This window comes from Trachymyrmex cornetzi, unplaced genomic scaffold, assembly GCF_001594075.2.
Source record: "Trachymyrmex cornetzi isolate Tcor2-1 unplaced genomic scaffold, Tcor1.1 scaffold576, whole genome shotgun sequence".
NCBI lineage: Eukaryota > Metazoa > Arthropoda > Insecta > Hymenoptera > Formicidae > Trachymyrmex > Trachymyrmex cornetzi.
Window position 1 is genome coordinate 264,637 of NW_017299889.1, and position 755 is coordinate 265,391.

The following is a 755-nucleotide window of genomic DNA, read 5'->3' on the forward strand; positions in this document are numbered from 1 at the left end:
TCACCATGGGATGAGAAAGCTGGTTTCAAGCCCTTTACGAAACACTGGTTGTGGTCCACAATCCGCCCACTGGGGTCCGAGTTATGGACCATCAAAGTCATTGATGAACTACTCTTAGCGCTACCCAGGAACAACGACGTGGACGTGGTAGTTCTCTGTTCCCTTCGAGGTGCTTGATTTTTGTGAGTCCCCTTGCCTCTCACATGTGGGGTGCTTGATTTTTGCGACTCTTCAACAGTTTTCGAGAGTCGATACTCATTCATAACTCTGATTGAATCAAATGGAATAATCCAAGAGATTTCCAATAGTAAATCGTTAACCGAACACATGACTGCCACCCATGATAAACAGAGACTCGGTGTTCTCGTTTGTTTATGTTTATGTTTTTCTTTTCAATGGAGTTAATTAACTGTTATCCCTATTCAAATCGCTCACAATCTTCGGAGAGCGACGAACAAGAATTCAACAACAAACGGAAACATCGAATCTCTGTTTATTGCGGTTTGTTATTATGTGGATGACCACGGCAATAAATGATCATTGAAACACAGGTTTCAAACTGTGGCAGTCACAATCGTTGTCTTCTCTTGCGTATTCAATCAAAGAAATGAACCACTATCAACCCTCTGAAATTGTTGACATGTTGCTCGTGCTTGGCGAATGTCACACTAATTATCGCGAAGCCGCAAGAGTTTACCGGGATCGGTATCCCGATGGCCGGATCGTAAATCACACGACCATCCGTCGACTCGCAC